Genomic DNA, 21143 nt, shown 5'->3' on the forward strand with positions numbered 1-21143 from the left:
TTCCTACAATAGCCCGACGGGCAGGGCAGAGATAGATTTTGGTAGCCCGACTGGAAAAATCGCTAGCCCCGGGACGTCGGGCTACCGATTTTGCAAGCCCTGTATCTGATTGAGGAATCACTCAACTTTAGAAAAGAGAGTTTATTACAGAGAAATGGCTCTTTCCAAAATAAAAGCTATACTATACGCTTCTTCTGGGCTATATTCTCAGCAGCATATTGTAGCGGGTCAGGGCTGTTCGGGGTTCTGTTTGTACAGTTATGTTTTGTTTATGTTGCCATAGTGACGGGTGACGCCCTCTCGCCGCGACGGTGTGTCCTTCCGGGGTCAGAGGGCGCCCTGTGTGTTGTTGTTGTTGTTGCTGTGCGGTTGCCGCGGTGAGCAGTTAGCTAGCGGCAGTGTTCTTCTGCAGATGTCAATAAACGGCTGTGCTCCCTGGCTAGCTCACGGGAAGCAAGACCAAACGACACCTCCGTCTCCTCGTTGTCTGAGCTCGCCACATTGGTGTCAGAAGTGGGATGATGGTGGCACCCCATGTTCTGACCCGAGTGACTTTTCCCCTGCCGGTCGTGACCGGCCGGTGCGCCAAAAGAAGGCACCTGGACATTTGCAAAGTGAAAGCAAAAAACAAGCGCAAATTCAAACGCGATTTCAATATGTCACATATTGACAGTGGCTCACAATGACATAATTACCCAGCTACATTTCCGAAAGAATGCAAAAGCATTGACATATATTTTTCCTTCCTACAATAGCCCGACGGGCAGGGCAGAGATAGATTTTGGTAGCCCGACTGGAAAAATCGCTAGCCCCGGGACGTCGGGCTAGCGATTTTGCAAGCCCTGCAGAGCCAGATCATCTCGAAATATACATACAACAAGCCAAACCACACCTTGGTCACACCAACCCTTTTCCGCCCTGAAGATGTCCAACGCCATCTTAGTCTGGACCAGGGTTTTAACAGTTTTGCAATTTTCATTAGTTTTTTATTTTTATTTAGTTTCGACTTCAGATTTTCAATTTTCTGTCAGTTGTAATTAGTTTTTACCAATTGTTTGCTAGTTTAGTTTAGATTTTATTTTTTTTTGAAAATCCTTAGTTTCAGTTTAGTTTTGATTAGTTTCAGTTATAGGTTTAGTTGTGTTTGCAAATATTAAGTGTAACAAAATCCCAGTTTCATCATATCAGTCATGCTCTTCTGCTTATCCTTGGGTGTTGAGACTATTAACTATTAACTCTTTCAGCACCGGGTGTTCGTAATTTTGGTTCAAGTTAATTGGTAAACTTTTTGAAGGCAACTGACTCACACAGTTATGTAGATGTCCCTGTCCTGTTGTCTCCGGATGCATCACGCTGCCTTGTCTGGGGTTAGCTTCTGTTTTCTGGGGGTGAGGGTTGAGTGTGCTCCCGTACCTTCTCAAGGTAAGCTAGGTTAGCCTTCTGGTGTGAACTTTTCAAGTGCACTTTTGTGGGATTTTTTCCCTTTAGAAATGTCCCTCATTTGCCCCTCAATTTGTCTCTTTCCACTACAAGACACTTGCTTTAAGCAAAGCACAGTCATATTCAAAGTAATCCCAAATTGGACTCTGGCGCTTTCTCCCGACTTTTCCTGACATGATTCTGCGCGTGGACGGAGCAGCAACACAGACGACTCGACTAACGTACTGGCCACCTGCTGACATAATGAGACAGCAAGCAAAAATCTGGAAACTAAACTTAATTTTCACCCTTGACTATCCGGTTGTTCAGTGATGACGCGACGAATCCTACTTCCGGGTCTAAAGTGGTCTGCGTTTAATATGGCTTTTGTGTTGTTAACATGTTTAATGTTATGTGTTTTCTTCTATTTGATCTCAAGAAGCTCCTAAAAACAATCAGTGATCCCTGTTGACCTCCCTCGGCTTTTATTACCACTAATCATTTATTTAAGCTCAGTTTTTAAAACCTTAGGATGTAACTACAGCCCAGCACATGCAGCAGTATATGAATGACTAACCTCGTATTGTGGATGGATTATCTCAGTTGTTCTCCTGGCTGAAGTTTGGTCCTTTTACAGCATCCTGCCATGCGATTACATTTGTTTCTGACCACCGAGAACCCTCACGTTAACTTTTATCGAGTGGAAAAAAAAGTTAGCTTGTTTATATTATGCTAACATGCTGTGTCGCTAGCGGTCACGTAGCACATCATTATATACCAGCTAGCCCAACTTCAGTAACCCTACAAACGTCACTGCTGTTTAGTTTTCTGTCTTCATTTATGCTGGAAGTGATAGCAGAGCTGTACGTTTTAATTTGTTTCCAAAACCCCGCAGTCAGGACATGCTATATTGTATTTAGATAGAAGCTAGCGAGCTAACTCCCTGCTAACTTCTAACTCCGTTAAATGTCATAAATTCCGTTTTCATGGATGCCTGGATGTTAAACTCAATTGTTACACCTGGTAGAGCAGAACGCTGATCATTTTATTAAAGATGAAAGACTTTAGACAGTTTTTCAACTCTCAGTAATGCCATAGTGATAGTTTGATATATGGACCTGCAGCGGAGTGTAGACCCAGACACGGCTAGTGACATCAGACTGAACAACCGGATTGCACTTTTTTCCCGCTTCACTCAGCATGCGAGCATTGTGCTTTACGCTGGGCAGAGGGGGGAGGGGCGGTAGCAGTAGCACAGGAACAGAGCGGGAAGAAGAGAGAGAGAGAGAAAGAGAGCCAGGGACAACAACCTTACATTAGAAAGGTATAGTAATCATCCACAACTATTTTCAGTTGCAGATGATAAAGGATTCAGAAAGTTTATTCATGCAGGTCCATATGACAGAGAATATGCATCTTCTTTTTGTTTTCATATTTTAATTTATATTTAATTGTGTTGTGGTTTGCAGTGTTTTGTGTTGTTTCACTTTAAATTTGTAAAAGGAAAAAGCTGAAAATTTAAATAGTTAAAAGTTGAAATGTGAATAGTTGATTTTTGTATTATATGATTTATTTATTACATTTTATGTGGAGTGAATAAATAAAAGTATATTTACGGTGGCCCCTACAGACAAAGCACATACAAACTTGAAATCACGTACGAACCCTGAAGCACGTACAAACTCCAAAACACGTACAAACTCCAAAGCATGTAAAAACTCAAAAAACGTACAAAAGACAACAGAAGTGCTCCAGGATGCTAGGGGCAGTGTTGAACTTTTGTTACCTAGTGGCTACACAAGCCTGCAAGCACCGGATTTGGTGTGTGGTAATAACAGGTAAATGAACATTTTTTTTTTAAATTATTTGACTATATATGAATGCTTGTGTATAAATACACAAACAATACACATATGCGTTCATGCTTTCAATTGTGTAATTTAAGTGATCTAGGTAGCTCTGTTTTGGAAGTTCAGTTCATGCTAGAAATATGTTTTGGAGTTTGTATGTGCTTTTTGGAGTTTGTACGTATTTTGTCTCTAGGGGCCACTGCATATATTTATATATAAACATATATAAATAAAACCACTTTTTTTTTACATTAGTAATTCCTTTTGTGCATAATTTTATATTATTGTCAATAATAAATTAATTAAAGCAACAAAACAACCTGAAGAGCCGGTTCGGAGCTGAAAGAGCCGGCTCTTTTTAGTGAGCCGAACCAAAAGAGCCGGAAATCCCATCACTATGGGATATCCAAGATGGAGTGGTCAAACCACTGTTAACCAAAAAAAACACGGTGGCAGCAATCACTGACGGAGAGACAGTGGCAAAAATTACTTTGTTTGAGGAATTCTCATCCAAAGTCAAAGAGGGCATGTCTTATATGATGAGGGGACATGAGCTGAGGGGCCAAGCTCCCCCTTATCTAATCAACATTACGGCGAGGACACAGGTTTTTAAAGCTCCTGCCCTTCCAGTCACAGAGGCCCTCATCACAAAGGCGGAGGAGCTTCTTGATCCACCTTCCCCAGCAACACCACTGAAGATGAGCCCAATGTTTGGAGGGCTTACAGTGGAAGGGTAGGTTGTGGAGGTAAATATTTGTTGTTCCATCAGAATTGATATTGCTTTAGGTTTTCAAAGAAACCATTACTTTTTTGTCTTTAAAAGTAAAAATAATAATTTTATTGTTCTTGTCAAGCAAACACAAAATTGTGAGAACAAGATCAACTGCTATTATTTTGTAAATGGTTGTAGATTTATCATTAACAACAATAATAAAATAATAGATGTAGTAAGTCAAGAAAGAAGCACATAGATGTACACACACAGATTTATGCAATCACTATAACTGACATTATATTTTAATTGAATTTTTAGTGTTCGGCAGTGAGGAAAGTTGTCGTAGGCAAACAACAGGTGCCTATACAAACGCTCCAGCTAAAGCAGGTAATGGTGCAACTAAAGTGTAATATTGAAAATGGTGAAAATAGGCATATTTGAGATTTGTATTAGTTAATAAATAAATATTTCATTCTGTCATTTTTGTGATTTCAGGATGGGCATACCATGACTGTCTCCTTGTGGAGGGAGGCATCAAATCTCGATGTTCATGTGGGAGATCAGATAAAGGTCTCCCACGTCAAAGTGCACCGCTCTGCCTATGGTGTACAGCTCCAGACGACCTCCTATATAAAGACTGAGGTATGAAGAAGCCATATGTTTGTACCAACATGTAATAGCAATGTCATTTACCAAAATGTTTAGAATTATAGGTGGTCCAAAAGATTGTTCATCTGGACGTAGCATTTTCAAGTGGGAGAAACGTTTCGTCACTCATCCAAGTGACTTCTTCAGTCTCAGCGGACTGCAGGTTTCTGTGGTCTTTGATCAGTGCCCATGACAATTTGTATATTATTGATCAATGAACTGACCTCCCAGCCTATTGTTCCTTCAGTGGGCTAGTTTCAGTCATTATGCAATGTACTGTTTAAAAGATTGGTTAAATGAGACTGAAGAAGTCACCTGGATGAGTGACGAAACATTTCTCCCACTTGAAAATGCTACGTCCAGATGAACAGAATCAACCTTTTGGGATTTACTTACATGGATCATTGAGCATGCATCAAGACGTGATTACCATATTAAATATATGCTTTTTGTGTATCGACAAAGGAAGATGAAAGGACAGAAGTAACTATAGTTGGTGTGGCCACTGCAGAGCAGTCCACCCAACTACAAGTTCTCCTTCAAACTGGAGAAACCCTCTTCATCGAAGGGGAAATGTGTAAGCCCTACGAGGAGGAGTTTGAGAAGGCCACGATCACCGTTACTGTAAAAAACAAAGGAAAACAAATAGTAGACATAAAAAACCCCAGAATAAATATATATATAGTTCATTTGTTTTGTTTGTATTTTTTAAAATGTTCAAGTTTGAAAAATGATATATTGTTTTTATTTATATTTTATTTATATATGTTTATAATTTTTTATTACATGTTGCTATGTTCATTCATTTAAACAATATTTAAAAGTTATAGTTTCAATTGCAGTCTTGTGCCAAGTGTTTTGTAATCTGATCAAATCTAGTAAATAGCTGAAAATGCATAAAGCAGTCTCATGTTTATTAAATGAAACAGAAGACATGGTTTATAAAACACTCTCTAATGTACAGTTACATTGCATGCTCTGTACAGAGCTTAACAGACTTTTTAAGCACTTAAAACCTTCGATAAAGAACACTGCTCCTGTAGGCCAACAACTGCCTATCTGTATGTTCAACATCAAATAATAATGTTTTTATGTGTGTGTTTTTTCGAAGGCTGAAATATTATATATGTTTTTCTTAAACAGTTTGAAAACATTAATAACACACCTAGAAACAAAGATCAAAGCTCAATATTGTATTTTCTGTGTGTATTAAAGGGGGCAAGTCCATAAACAATATTTCATTTGGTAGCTTTGCAGAAGCCAACAAATTAAATTCATTATTTATTTTAACATTCCTGCTGTTTTCATGCTTGAATTGCTGTTTTATTCAAATAATTATGGAAGGACAAATGATCAAGTCAAGACTTCTGGGTGGATATGATATCAATTAAACAAGGTATTCACATTTTATTAATAAGGCCAGGAGTTTATCTAGCAGGGGTGGGGAACTCCAAGCTTCAAGGGCCAGCATCCTGCATGTTTGTGATGTATCCTTGATCCAACACAGCTGATCCTCACCTGCTAAATCATACTATTTCTGCTAAATCATAATATTTCTACTAAATCATAACATTTTCACTAAATATAGTATTGCTAAATCAAAGTGTTTCGGGGGTCCAAATTCATATGCTGTATCCTCCTGAGGACCCGGCCTTTACTTGGGATTGGTCCTCCGAAGGGTGGGTAGGCCGGAAGTGAGTGGCTGTGAAATTGGACAGTCTAGCCTTCAGATTTGTGTCACCAGCTGTCTTGGCGGGGTTTAATAAACTCAGCCATCTCCTCCTTGCTATCTAAAATATAACAGGTCACTGATGTAAATTCTCAATCATGTCACACTTCTGTTTAATCAGCTTTCTGTTTGACGTTTATTCAGCTGTAATCTCAGCCAAACCAATTTACTCACGAACAAATAAAACACTGAAAAAAGCCAAGTAATAAAATGTTATTGATCTAAATAATATATATACATTTCAACCACTATATTTTAACTAAATATAGTTGAAATATAGTGGCATTTCTTTGCGGGGCCACACCACACCCCTCCATGTGCTTGTCAGAGGTAGCCTGACTCCCATTTGTGGCTTGAGTGAGTCAGGAGTTCCTGCCATACAATGGCATTGATGCTATGGACTCATCCCCCCATTCCCCAGACCTGAATCCAATTGATCACATCTGGCACATCATGTCTTGCTCCATCCACCAACGCCATGTTGAACCACAGATTGTCCAGGAGTTGGCGGATGCTTTAGTACAGGTCTGTGAGGAGATCCCTCAGGATCCCCCAGGTATTGTAGGGAGGTCATAAAGGCACCTGGAGACCCCACACACTACTGAGTCTCATTTTGATGTGTTTTAAGGACATGACATCAAAGTTGGATCAGCCTGTAGTGTTTTTTGTGACACCAAATCCAGACCTACATGGGTTGCTAAATTTGATTTCCATTGATAATTTGTGTGATTTTGCTGTCAGCACATTCAACTATGTAAAGAATAAAGTGTTTAATAAGAATAGTTCATTCATTCAGATCTGGCATGTCTTATTTTTGTTCTTTTTATTTTTTTGAGCAGTGTATATCACATAGGGCTGAACGGTTAATCGTTAGAAAATCGCGATCTCGATTCATACTTATGTGCGATCTCATTTCCAAATGACAACGATTTAAAAAAAGAAAAAAAAAAGATGACGACATAGTACCGCATTTTGATCCCGGACGTAATCTGCATGAAAACAAGCGCTCACTCTTCCTGCTCAACAAATGACAAGGGCGGAGCCTTATACCACGTGATACAGAAGCTGTACCGTGTGATGCTAAAATTAGCAGGGAAAAAACAACGGAGAGCACGTCACGAGAAAGGATGACGAGAAAGTGACAGGAGAAAATCCGTCCCGGTCAACCACCCAAACATCAATAACGGGAACCCTATACCGCGCTTCCCTATACCCGTCGAACTCCCGCAGGTGAAGAAAATATAATCTGATCAAACATTATTCAGCTTTAAATATTGTTCAGCTTTAAAGTTACTGTGCAACTGTGTAATAAAAATGTGCTCACGACTTTGGCCTTGAGAGCGATAAGAAGCGATCGCCTCATCCTGCAGGTGCAAGATATCTGCAAGCGAAGAGACTAGAACACCCAAGGCCGATTTCCTTTTATGGAGTTGTTTTTCTGCTAATGCAGCACTTTCCTCACAACCCCCTCCTGTAAGTTTTAGAGAATATATACCCATCCTCACAGCAAATCTTGGGAATCTCCTGATGTGAGCTGTGTTGAGAGGTTGTCTCTGTCTCAATAAAAGTTCACTGATTCCCCATCTGCCGCAGGTGTCCGGTTGTCTTCATTCTCCGCCAGCCTGGTTAAGTCAATTCCTCCTTAACATCTAAAAGAACCTATTTAATGAAGGAAGACGGGTTCACTTTGTGTTTAATATTATTCTATTGCTGTTGTTGTTTTTTTTGTATCCTTCAATTGGCGTCACGAACAGGATCCGCTCCAGGTCAACTGGAACGGATGGGAGGACTTCGGCCGTGGTCTGAGTGAACGGAGTTTGGACAAAAGCTGTGTGCACACAAAAACAAGGTAAGCAGACCTTTTATTTCTGCTATATTGAACATTATAAAAATACTTAGTGTCCAAACTCCTAGTAATTCATAACCAAAATTGTCTGGCTTACTTAAGGCTTGTTGAGAATCAGACAAGTGAATAAGAAATAAGTGAATAAGAGATAAGTGAATAAGAAATAAGTGAATAAGTGAATAAAGATAAGAGTGAACTGAGGTCTGACCACGGTTGCAGCCGACGGGTTGCTCTCCGGTGTCGGATACATACCTCAGTGCAGGTCTGGGACCTTGAAAGGGTTTATTAGTAACGCCTTTCTAAACAAATTAAAAGGTTAAAGGCCTTGAGAATATTTTTTAGTAATATTCTCTAAACTACAGAAGGGTTAGGAAGGCCCAGAGGACTTTATTAGAAAAGATCCTCTAAAACTTAAAAAGGAGAAGTACTGGTTGGAGTCCAAAGGAGGGGTCCCTTTGATCAATAGGAGAAAACGGATCTCTTCTTAAAACCCCGATGATTTTAGTGTTTTAAATGTTTTGATGTTCTGTTTGATATTGGACACACATAAATACACGCTGAATGCTTGCTGTGGAACACTGGGCAGGACAGTTTGGTTCTCCGTTGTTCACAGATTACACAATTAAAGGAACTAGGTTCCTCTTTTGGTTAAAATAATACACCACACATAGAATTTTTTTTTTTTACACATTTATTACATACATAAGGAGGGTAATGAGTGACTGCAGGTAATGTATGAAGTGTGAATGAGACGTGTGAACAAGGTGACAACCAACTAGCACCCCTATCAGGAAGCTCTAGGCAAGGTTACCCGCCAGACTCCGGTTTGGTAGAAGCTTGGTAACACCTGAAGGGATATTTCAGTGCTGACTCACCTTTAAAGCAGCGCCCCAGCTGTTAGTGCCTAACAGAGGCAGAAACCCAGCTGGCCCAAATTCTCCTTTAAAATCAATAAAAGAACACTCCTCCATTGACAGTAAAATGGATGGAGAATTAGATCGAGAAACTAATGATGATGGTTGGGGTCCCGGTGTTATTCTTAGCACATTGGGAGAACAATTAACATGTGTTGAGACAGTCATCAACTCCACACACCAGCCTAAAGAAGCAAAAAAGCAGAAAGAGTCATTGAGGAAAACAGCTGAAAGGTTAATGAAAGAAAAGGGAAAGGACGAGGGGAGTAGTGGTAACTGGGGAATAATTTGGCAGAATAAGGCTATGCAGGCAAAAGAGAAAGAGGAAGAAGCCAACTCAGCAGCAGCAGGTGCAGGTGTGATGACCGGGGTGAGACACAGAAAGGAAGCAGATAAGCACGCAGGCCGCAAAGCTAAATTTAATCACTGGGTGTGTTTATGGGAAACTGCAAAACCACACATGAAGAAAAATAGGTCTCAGCCACCTCCCTATTCTGCCTCAACTCCTCCCTCAGCAGGCATATATCCAGTACTTAATATCTCTGGTGGAATAATGACTATTGGAGAAGAACCGCCCGTAGCTCCAACTCCCATAGATACCAAGCATTTTTGCCCAGGAAGCTCCTCTCTGTCGGCGACATCCTCAGCTAGTAGTAGAGCCCCCTCTTCTATGTCCCATTGTTTTGGAACCGGATCTGAGGGCCTAACTGACCCCCCTGCGAGCGCACCATTTGCGGTTCGAATGAACAGACAGGAACCCACTGAACAACAATTAACTGATCAAGAAGCAGCATTACGCACCTGCTTAAATGAACATAGGTCAGTGGTCCAGGTGAATAATCGTGTTGCGTCAGCCCCTCTTTCCCGGTCCAACCCCTTTGCCAGCACTCCTGTCGCTGTTAAAGGAGATCTGACCGCTACTGCAAAAACTGAGCCTGGCACTTCACCAAATGTCACAGTTACCATGTCTTTGGTGGGCCGTCAGGATCCGGAAACACAGATGAGTTTAGCCCACGTTTTTGCTGACACTGCTACCCCACCAGGCGGGGAAGAAACTGAGGATACTGATGATGAACTCAGTGACCTTAACAATACACCCCCCTCTACCCCTCCCAGTTTAGGATATCAGACTAGATCTAAGGGCCCTGTGCCTCAGCCTCCAGGCATATTTCCCCTGGTCCAGACTAAAGCGCAACGTAGACCAGTGTATCAACCTTATTCATTCGGAGATGTCCAGGCCCTAGTGGACAAACTCCCTGACATAACGGAGGGAGGGAATGCCTGGTTGGCTGGTTTGGATAAATACACAGCTGGACAGGACCTCGCACTGGGAGATTTTAGAGCTATTATAACTAGGTGCACATCCCGATCTCAGGCAGCGGACCTGGAACAAAATGCGGGTACTACCATGCATGAGAACGAGGTGCCACTAATGCAGGCCTTGAGGTTTATTGGACCGGCCCTGCGCAAACAATTCCCACCCAAAAATCAAGGCACCTTACAGAAATTTAAATGGGAGGGAAAGCAAAATCCCACCCATTATCTAAATCAGGCTGTTGAAGACTGGGTGAACCATACAGGTCATCACCCCAGTAGGACTTGTTCACAGAGCATGTGGTTTAGAAGGGCGGTGCTGAGGGGCATTCCGGAGTCAGTAAGCCAGAAAATGGAGGATAATCCTGATTTGCAGGACTGTGACTTTGCAATCTGGAAGAAACATTTGATTTTTAATCTTAACAAAGTGCAGATTAAGTCTGATGATAAAGCGGAGAGCGTCGAAGATTTACAGTTGCAACTGTTGAAGGTTCAGCTGCAGAAAGCAAAAAACGACCTGGGTGGAAAAGGTGACAAGCCTAAAAAGCAGCTTGTGGCCGCTGCGGCTCCCCCTCCTGGTCCAGTTGCCCCTGATTTGTATCCGAACCCATGGCCAACTGATCCACAGCCCCCCCAGTATGGTGCTTATCACTCCCCGGCCCCTTATGGGCAGAGAGGTTCCCCATTTGGAGGAAACAGAGGTGGTTTCAGGGGAAGGGGTCAGATGGGAGGTGGTAGGGGAGGCCAGATGTATGTTTGTTTCCGGTGTGGACAACCTGGACACTGGGCTAAAGCGTGCCCTTTGAACCCGGCTGCTGGAAGAGGCAGGGGAGCCCGTGGTGGGCCCTATCAGCATCCTGGCCACAGAGGTGGACCTCGTGGTGCTGTAGTTGGAGTGCCCCCGGCCCCACAGATGCCTGTGATGGGGTGGGAGTACTACGAGGGTGGTCCCCAGCTATAGGACACCCCACAGACTGCCCAGGACGGTGAAGGGACAACGGCGGACCCTATGCTGTCCATAACTGTAGATAGAAGAAGAAGCAGCTTTTTAGTGGACACTGGAGCTACATACTCCACCATTAAGGATGTTGCTCGTGAAAGACTTACTGACAGAGTGATTACAGTGGTGGGCATATCTGGGGAACCTAAAACTCTGCCTTACACCGTGCCCCTCCCCACAACGGTTGGAGATCAGACCTTGTTACACAGCTATGTTTGTTCAAAACAGGCGCCTGTGAATTTACTGGGAAGAGACTTGTTGATTAAATTAGGAGCCACAATACTCTGCTCTTCACAAGGCCTAACTGTGACTCTCCCTACTGGGGTTGTACTTCCCTGCTCTGATGGGCCAGAGGGAGGTGGTCAGTTTCTGCTGCAACCCTCCTCCTGTTTGGCGGACTCTGCTGACATCTACTGGGCATTATTGGAAGTTGAAACACCTGCTGAACCAGGAGTTTGGACTGCTTTTCAGCAATGGCGGCCGTGGCTCTCACTCCTACATCCTTATGTCCCTCCCCCTGACCCACCTCATGTTACACTGTTTTATGACAGGCATGACACCACCTGGTACCAGCACATGTTCCAAAAGCAGTGTGAGGGGCGGGCTTGGTCTCTGAACATGTCGTGCATTTTTGCGGCACCGGAGGGCGTGGCAGCAGCGGTTACTTTTACAACAGATCAATTACAGTGGTACATGATGTCTGATGAGGCAGCTCCCCATGTGTCACTGGCCTTACATCCTGGACACCAGGCTAAGGAGCTGGGTGGAATGGTTAAACGTTCCCTTGCGGCCACTGACTGGACACCTACAAAACTCCCACAGGTTTTGTTTTCTCCATCTACCAAGACATACCAAATTTTAAATGATTGCTTTAATTCCTCAACACTGCAACATGGAGTGGTCAGCGGGTCACATGGAAGAGAACACACAGACCACTGTGATGCTGCGCCTTTACTCGACTCTCTTCCAGATTGTTTGTGGTCCCTTGGACCCACAGATGTAGGTTTAGTTGATGTGGAGCCAGTCTCTTTTCAACTGTCATCTGCTACCCCTTTGTGGCAGCCTCAGTACCCACACAGACCGGAGGCTGAGGCTGGGATTGCAGAAACAATTTCTGGTTTGGTCACTGCCGGTGTCTTGGAGCCCTCCTGCTCTAAGTGGAACACGCCCATCCTACCCGTTGAGAAAAAAGGCACGGGGAAGTTCAGAATGGCACATGATTTGAGAAGGATTAATGCCTTACTTGGCACTCCTACTTTGCCTGTGCCTAATCCTTATGTTGCCTTGACCAACCTCCCACCATCTCATGCCTGGTTCACCTGCATTGACTTGGCTAATGCCTTTTTCTGCCTCCCACTTCGTGAGTCACTGCGTGACATTTTCTCATTTACATTTAGAGGCCGACAATGGCGTTACACTCGCTTACCACAGGGATTTGCCCTCTCCCCAGGACTGTTTAATCAGTGTTTGAAAGAACTTTTACAAACCAGCCCACTACCATCTGACTGTATGTTAATACAATATGTGGATGACCTTTTGCTGTCTGCCCCCACGGCTGACATCTGTTTGGAGGCCACCAGAGTGGTACTTCACCACCTGGCCAACACAGGTTTTAAAGTGAGCAAAAACAAACTACAGATTGCAAGAAAACAGGTTTCTTTTCTAGGCCGCATGGTCTCACAGTCCGGTATTTCCTTGTCCCCAGAACACAGGAACTCCATTTTGCACCATCCAAAACCTCTAACTGTAAAAGACATGTTGTCATTTTTGGGCCTGACTGGTTACAGCAGGACCTATGTCCCAGACTATGTTGGCCTTACTTCCCCTTTGCGCGTTTTGGTAAATGAACAAGGCATGAGAAACCTCTCTGCTCCCCTCTCATGGACTACAGAAACAGAACAGGCGTTTATAAAGTTAAAACAACAGCTTTCTGTCGCCTCTGACCTTGCTGTGCCAGATTATGCTTTGCCTTTTCATCTTGATGTTTCTGGAACCGGAACCCATATCAATGGTATCCTGTTCCAGAAAAAAGGGGGAGAGAGAAAAGTGTTGACATATGTAAGCGTAATGCTTGACAACACTGAAAAACGCCACCCACCGTGCACACAACACGTTTCTGGACTTGCAAAAATCATTCAGAAAACAGCACACATAGTGATGAACCACCCACTAAAAATTTTGACATCACACAGTGTGGTGGCCTACGTCTCCTCACAGGCCTTCACACTCACTTCACTCAGGCAGAGACGCCTCAGTACCATTTTGGAAGCACCACACATCACCTACTCACATGAAGGCATAAACATGGCTGATCACATGGGATCAGGGGAACCACATATGTGTGAAGAGGTTGTGCAGGTACAGGAGAAAATCAGGCCAGATTTGCAGGCAGAACCTCTAATGGATGCAGAAAAAGATTGGTTCACAGATGGATGTTGTTTCAGAACTGAAAGTGGAATGTTGAAGGCTGCATGGGCAATAGTGGAACAGACAGACATGAGATGGAAAACAGTGAAAGCAGAGCAGTTGACAGGACAACAGTCTGCACAGAGAGCTGAACTGAGAGCGGTGATTGAAGCCTTAAGGATGGGAAAGGGACAGAAAGTGAATATATACAGCGATTCAGCTTATGCTGTGGGAGCAGTGCATGTGGAGCTCAAGCAGTGGCTAAGAGCTGGTTTTTTGACAGCCAGCGGAAAGCCTATTAAACATGAGATAGAAATGAGGGAATTAGCGGAAGCACTGTTGTTACCTGTTAAGGTGGCAGTGGTAAAATGCAAAGGACACAGTGCCGGATTGGACTTAGTGGCATTAGGTAACAAACAGGCCGACTTAGTAGCTAAGCAGACAGCTGGTTACTTACCCTCCCTGATTATGGTAATGGACCCAGAAGCCACACCCCCTCCAGAAAGACCACCCATACAACTAGGCCTAGCCACAATCAGAGAGTTACAGGACAAAGCCAGCCCCCAGGAAAAATCATTATGGGTAACAAGAGGGGCCACAAACACAGATGTTTGGCGTGGCCCAGATGGAAGGCCCATTCTACCGCCAGGGGTCAGACAGACAGCAATGGAAGAGGCACATGGAGTGGGGCATGTGGGACCTGCACAAATGATGAGGAACTTAGCCGCCTGGTGGCACCCTTATCTAAAAGACATGACAAAATACATGGTTAAAACCTGTAAGGAGGGCAACCAATTTGGAATCAAGCCCGCCTTCAAGCCAATAGCAGGGTACTTCCCCATCCCACTTTGCCCAGGGAAAGAAATAATCATTGATTACACAGACATGGTGGACAGAGTAGGTAGTTACAGGTACCTGCTGGTGGCTGTGGATGCATTTTCAGGTTGGCCAGAAGCCTGGCCGACAGCAAGTGAAAACAGTGGAACTGTGGTGAAGTGTCTGATTAATCATTATATACCACAGCATGGGTTTCCCGAGGTCATAAGGTCGGACAATGGTTCACATTTCAGGAACCACGATCTGCAGAGGGTTGAAGCCGCATTAGGTTTGAAACATAAGTTTGGCTCAGTTTACCACCCCCAATCCCAGGGGAAAGTGGAAAGGATGAATCAAACTCTAAAAACTAAATTGGCTAAAATCTGTGCACAGACCAAATTAGATTGGGTTAAGGCATTGCCTCTTGCATTAATGTCCATAAGATGCTCAGTAAATCAAACCTCTGGTTACACTCCATTTGAGTTGGAGCATGGCAGGCCTTTTCCTGGCCCCTCCTCTCGCCTGTTAATGTCGGATGAAGCTGATTCAGACCTCGATCCGAGGACATATTATAACATGCTCCGCAGTTTTGTTGCCCAGTATTCCTCACAGGTCGCTGAAAGAAACCAGCAAGAGCTGAAAGAGGCGGCTACACCTGGAATGGACTACGTCCTCCTGAAAGTCACAAAGAGAAAGTGGGCTGAGCCTCGCTGGACAGGCCCTTACCGCATAACAGAGCGGACCTCCCACGCTGTCAGGCTCGAAGGGAAAGGTGACACCTGGTTTCATTACACACAGTGCGCTGCTGCCACCGAACCAGGAAGAACCTTGAGAGAGGTGCAGAAGGACCTGTCAGAAGGAGCTGCAACAGCATCACCAACCACTTGAGGGAGCCAAAACTCAACCTACAAGCCGGCTGGTTACAAAAGGGGGTGTTCTTCATACTGAACTAAACATTTTTATTTTTCTATTTTTAACATCTTTTATGACTTTGCTTTTATATTGGCTTGAGTTTTTAAGATTTACATTTTACATTGCAATAGTTTTAACCGCTGAAAGCTCATTTAAAGTTGTGTCACTGATACTTTTTGTTGCTCTTTAACTCCTAGAACACGCCCTTGGCGAGGTGGGGGGAACTGGACCACCTTTCTGTGCCCCATCATCCTCTATTAGAAGACATCCAAGCTAAGTAAACATGTCTTGGCCCTTTCCCCCTGAAATGACAGGCAGGCAAAGATGTTGCGTCTTTGTTTGCTTCCTGGCCCTGGGTCTCATTCCCATTGGCATAATCCTGATCTGTGAAGGGCCCCCGACACTTCTGACACCTTCAAGTTCAAAAGCTTCGCCCCCTTCTGACAGTCCCAATCTGACAAATGTAGCCCCTAGGGTCTTGCCCACCACTTCCTCTCCAGTTTTGCCCACGCCCGATCCATTTAGAAAGAAACGAGACACGGTTACCTCCTGTACCCCAAGTACGACTAGAATGATTACTCTCTGTGTCCCCAACAATAAAAGTTGGGTAGTCGAAATAGATTTTGCTAGCTTCCCAGTCACTCCCGTCACCAAAGACCAAGGGGGGGATCTTTTTAACCTTGCAGTACATCTCTCCTCCTCAGTGTGGTATATAACCCTGGGAGGTTGGCATCAGTGGAAGTGGTCCAGTTTAGTGTCAGAAACGGACCTCGATTGGTCCAAGCACTCTAGGGGTCAGGCTTTGCACTGGAGAAACCAAAATATGCTCAGAATAGCAAAAAAACCGGATCTTTCAGGCTTAATTTTTACCCTAAAGGATCTGGCCTTGACCTCCTGTCAACAATTTATACTTGCCCCTTGGACTGATCGCACCGCCCTGTATTGGCAAATGGAAATATGCCCTAGCGTTGGTGCAGCTCCAAGCTCTGTAGTTAAAGATGATAACCCCACCTTTAATGGCCCTCCGGTGACATATACAAACGGGGGGAGAAACGGCCGAATACGCATTGTAGACACAAATAAAATGTCTAAAGATGACCTCTTCCAAATTCTAACCGGTATTTCTGGAGCAACAAACAACTGGTTACTACTAGCTGAACAAGCTGCTGACAAGACGGCTTCCGACTGCATAGTGTGTATGGGAGCCCGCCCCACTTTAAGAGTGGTACCGGCGCCAGTCAATAGTGCATGCCTCCTGCATCTTATGAACAATACAAAACGAGGTCATTGCTCATATCTGGAAAATCACTTTCCTAAAACTCAACGCTCGGTCTCTAATAAACCACCTTTCTTTTCTTCAGATGTAGCTGTGAACAATTTCACTTGTATTAACCTGACTGGCAATGCAGTAAAACTAGGTAGCTTGAACTCTTCTTGGTGCACTGAGAAGACGGTTATGAAACCAAACTTCCGACCTACGGCTAGGGCTGATTTGTGGTGGTGGTGTGGCAATAACAAGTTATATGATGGTTTCCCTCGGGATGCGTCAGGTCTTTGCGCTCTCATAACTCTTATTTTACCTGTTTTAGTCACTCCAGTAGATCTCTCTACAGAAGTACACGAAGTTGGCCTCCCATCCTCCTCTGAACGCCGCTCTAAACGTTCTCTAATCCCAGGTTCAGCTCATAATCCAACCTATATTGATGCTGTAGGTATACCCCGTGGGGTCCCCGATGAATATAAACTGCGAGACCAGGTTAAAGCAGGATGGGCCTCGATACTTTGGATGGTTGAAATAAATGCGAATGTAGACAGAATTAACTACATTCACTTTAATGTGCAACTGTTGGCTAATTACACTCGAGATGGTTTTGAAGCTGTGCATGCACAGTTATCTGCCACTTCCCTAATGGCTTTCCAAAACAGGGTCGCAACGGATTTTCTCCTCGCAGAAAGAGGCGGAGTCTGCAGCCTTTTTGGTCAGGAGTGCTGTACCTATATCCCCAATAACACAGCTCCTGATGGTTCCCTCACTAAAGCTATTACTGGTCTCACAGCTCTTACTGTTAAAATGAAGGAACACTCGGGCGTTGATACTGCCATGTGGGACTCTTGGTTTAACATGTTTGGCAAATATAAGGCCCTTGTAGCTTCCGTCCTAGTTTCCATCTCAGTTTTTGTTGCTGTCCTAGTCACCTGCGGTTGCTGTTGTATTCCATGCATTCGATCCCTCTTCCAGAGACTGATTGTTACAGCTCTCACTCCTGAGGATAAGGATCTCGCCCGGCAGATGCCTTTATTGGCTAGTCAACTTCCCACCTCCTCGCCAACGGATGATGAAAACTCTGATCGTGAGGGTGACGAACATTATCGTCTTTCTCTTGTTTAAATGCTTCTAGAATGGTTGTTTCTCTGTGGTGTTTTGTATTAGGCTTGTTATTAATTGTTTCCCTCACCCACTTCCTCTTGAAGGATATATCTGGTTGAACTGTGTCTGGTCGGGTTGTGAGGGTTAAGCGATGTTCTCAGGGTCTCCGGACTTAAGCCTGAGCGAATGTGTACTCCCACCACTGGATATAAATTGTTTTTTTTTCCACACCCCTTCCTCACGTTTTACCATATTCACTTTTGAATGTCCTTAGCAGTTACCGTTCTGGGTTTATTTTACGGTTGATTTATTCTTTCACATTTTCACGTTTATATCTCTCATTATTATAGTATACTCTGTACTCTCCACATTTTTATCATTACTTATGCTTTTTGGTTGCTGGGTTACAGGAACTGTTAATTTTGTGTCACTACCCTGGTTGCACTGACTCGTTGTATCCTTGGGTGCAGGACAGCTGTTACTGCTTTCGTCGGGAACCGAGACTGCTTGCAGCCGACCCCTGGGCAGGGTGGTGCCTGGACTCTTTTCTCCTCATCTGCAATGACAGATAAAGACAAATGATAAGACCCGAGGAGTTTTTCGAGCCAGGCTTCGACACGTCTCTGTGTTCCTTTGAATGTTACTTATTTTTGTGTGTTGACCCATTTAAGATGGGTCAAAAGGGGGATTTGAAGAAAATATAATCTGATCAAACATTATTCAGCTTTAAATATTGTTCAGCTTTAAAGTTACTGTGCAACTGTGTAATAAAAATGTGCTCACGACTTTGGCCTTGAGAGCGATAAGAAGCGATCGCCTCATCCTGCAGGTGCAAGATATCTGCAAGCGAAGAGACTAGAACACCCAAGGCCGATTTCCTTTTATGGAGTTGTTTTTCTGCTAATGCAGCACTTTCCTCACAACCCCCTCCTGTAAGTTTTAGAGAATATATACCCATCCTCACAGCAAATCTTGGGAATCTCCTGATGTGAGCTGTGTTGAGAGGTTGTCTCTGTCTCAATAAAAGTTCACTGATTCCCCATCTGCCGCAGGTGTCCGGTTGTCTTCATTCTCCGCCAGCCTGGTTAAGTCAATTCCTCCTTAACATCTAAAAGAACCTATTTAATGAAGGAAGACGGGTTCACTTTGTGTTTAATATTATTCTATTGCTGTTGTTGTTTTTTTTGTATCCTTCACAGGCACAAAGAAATTACGGAGGCTATCACTTATCACCTGACCAAAGATATGGCTCCCATCAACACTGTGCAAAACGAGGGATTTAGGAAAATGATCAACACCCTAGACAAACGCTACACAGTGTCGTCCCGCAACTATTTTTCTATTGTTGCACTACCTGCTCTATACACGCAGTGTCGAGCAACGGTGGAGACGGAATTTCAAGCAGTACAACATTTTGCGGCAACAACAAAACGTGAGACATTTGTTTTTTTTTATGTTTATTTATTGTTTTTATGTTCAGTCTCAACTGTTACGAAGTTGATGTGCAGTTAATAAATGCAATAAATATTTATACTGGAAATATTTATACTGGAATTTATACTGTATACTGGAATTATTATACTGGAATTTATACTGTATACAATAAATATTTATACTGGAAAAGAAAATCGTGAGAGAATCGCAATCTCAATTCTAAGCCAAAAAATCGTGATTCTTATGCAAAATCGTGCAGCCCTAATATCACATAACTTCCTCCTAATGTGCTCTGCGCAGTGTATGTACTCTCCATCTATGCAGTTGTTATGTGTTTTAGGTCTGGTGAACTCGATCATCAGCTCACTGTGTTCAGGTGGAGACACTTCCAATTACTCCAGTCATTTTCAACTTCCCTAAGTGTTGTGCTGTATTAGCTTCTGTCCTGGCTGACGCCTATCAGGGCAAGTCCATTTAGCTCAGAATTCATATGATTACTACCAATGTTTATTAGAATAAAAGAAATAAATGTGAGAAGAACATGTGAGTAGTTGCTGTTAAAAAGCCTCATGGCAATGGGGATAAAGACCCTCCTGAACCTCTGAGTCCTGATGATTGTTCTCCATTTTAGATTACAACTTCTTCCTCATCTGCTCTGCACAATGTCTGACTGACTCGACATCTTTGCAGACTGTCCTGCATTGTTTTGTTTTGTTTTTTTAGGCCTGGTGAATAGTGATGGGATTTCCGGCTCTTTTTAGAGATCCGGCTCTTTCGGTTCGACTCACTAAAAAGAGCCGGCTCTTTCGGCTCCGAACCGGCTCTTCAGGTTGTTTTGTTGCTTTAATTAATTAATTAATAACAATAATATAAAATTATGCACAAAAGGAATTACTAACGTAAAAAAAAGTGGTTTTATTTATATATGTTTATATATAAATATATGCGGTGGGCCCTAGAGACAAAACACGTACAAATTCCAAAGCACATTTCTAGCATGAACTGAACCTCCTAGTGATGGGTCGTTCGCGACTCTTCGCGGCTCTTTGACGTGAACGACGCGAGCCGGCTCCTTATCGCGAGCCGTCACGTGGGGGTTTTTTTTTTTTTCCTTTCAGCCTCTCTCTCGCACTTTTTTTCCGCTTCACTCTGCACGCGAGCCTTGTGCTTTATGCTGGGCAGAGGGGGGGAGGGGCGGTAGTTACACTCAGTAGCACACGAACAGAGCCAGAGAGAGAGAAAGAGTGGCAGGGACAACAACATTAGAAAGATATAGTAATCATCCACAACTATTTTCGGTTGCAGATGATAAAGGATTCAGAAAGTTTATTCATGCAGGTCCATATGACAGAGAATGTGCATCTTCTGTTTGTTTTCATATTTTAATTTATATTTAATTGTGTTGTGGTTTGCAGTGTTTTGTGTTCTTTTCACTTTAAATTTGTAAAAGGAAAAAGCTGAAAATTTAAATAGTTAAAACTTGAAATGTGAATAGTTGATTTTTGTATTATATGATTTATTTATTACATTTTATGTGGAGTGAATAAATAAAAGTATATTTACGGTGGCCCCTAGAGACAAAGCACATACAAACTTCAAATCACGTACGAACCCTGAAGCATGTACAAACTCCAAAACACGTAAAAACACGTACAAACTCCAAAACACGTAAAAACTCCAAAGCACGTAAAAACACGTACAAACTCCGAAGCACGTAAAAACTCAGAAGCATATAAAAACTCAGAAGCACATAAAAACTCAAAACACGTACA

The 21143-nt window shown here is 43.2% G+C and overlaps 3 long non-coding RNA genes across 3 annotated transcripts; 2 read left to right on the forward strand and 1 right to left on the reverse strand.

Annotated features, from left to right (window-relative positions):
* Positions 1–1794: 1794 nt before the first annotated feature.
* On the forward strand, positions 1795–5033 carry LOC309699274. The gene is made up of 3 exons (XR_014274292.1): positions 1795–4015; positions 4303–4371; positions 4480–5033. It is a non-coding gene; the product is annotated as an uncharacterized lncRNA (long non-coding RNA).
* Positions 5034–7594: 2561 nt separating this feature from the next.
* LOC309699267 lies at positions 7595–8383 on the forward strand. Its single transcript, XR_014274285.1, has 2 exons — positions 7595–7986; positions 8116–8383. It is a non-coding gene; the product is annotated as an uncharacterized lncRNA (long non-coding RNA).
* Positions 8384–15956: 7573 nt separating this feature from the next.
* Positions 15957–19127, reverse strand: LOC309699254. Its single transcript, XR_014274271.1, has 2 exons — positions 17889–19127; positions 15957–16115 (listed from the first exon to the last, which is right to left on the reverse strand). It is a non-coding gene; the product is annotated as an uncharacterized lncRNA (long non-coding RNA).
* Positions 19128–21143: the final 2016 nt, after the last annotated feature.

Source organism: Aulonocara stuartgranti, assembly GCF_965226115.1.
Source record: "Aulonocara stuartgranti genome assembly, chromosome: 22".
Lineage (NCBI taxonomy): Eukaryota > Metazoa > Chordata > Actinopteri > Cichliformes > Cichlidae > Aulonocara > Aulonocara stuartgranti.